The following is a 631-nucleotide window of genomic DNA, read 5'->3' on the forward strand; positions in this document are numbered from 1 at the left end:
GTCTTTGTTGGTTTCTTTTTCTTTCAGTGTTGCTGGTCTTATTTTCCTTGCATCTTTGTATTGTTGGTTAGGTTCCACTTATACGTGAGATCATATGGTATTTGTCTTTCACCCCCTGGCTTATTTCGCTTAGCATAATGCTCTCTAGTTCCATCCATGCTGTCACGAAGGGTAGTTGTTCTTTTTTTCTTTCTGCTGCTTAGTATTCCATTGTGTAAATGTACCATGGTTTTTTATTGATCCAGTCATCTACTGATGGGCATTTAGGTTGCTTCCAACACTTGGCTATTGTAAATTGTGCTGCTATGAATATTGGGGTGCATAGGTTCTTTGGAATTGGCATTTTGGTATTCTTAGGGTAGAGTCCCAGCAGAGGAATCACTGGATCAAAACGCAGTTCGATTTTCAGCTTTCTGAGGAAATGCCACACTGCTTTCCACAATGGCTGCAACAGTCTGCATTCCCACCAAGAGTGTACTAGGGTTCCCTTTTCTCCACAGCCTCGCCAGCACATGTTGTTTGTGGATCTGTTTATGATGGACATTCTGACCGGTGTGAGGTGGTACCACATTGTGGTTTTGATCTGAATTTCTCTGATGGCTAGTGATGCCGAGCATCCTTTCAAAACTCT

This window comes from Pteronotus mesoamericanus, unplaced genomic scaffold (assembly GCF_021234165.1).
Source record: "Pteronotus mesoamericanus isolate MK-2021 breed Mesoamerican mustached bat unplaced genomic scaffold, CSHL_Meso_final contig_58, whole genome shotgun sequence".
NCBI classification, from domain to species: Eukaryota; Metazoa; Chordata; class Mammalia; order Chiroptera; family Mormoopidae; genus Pteronotus; species Pteronotus mesoamericanus.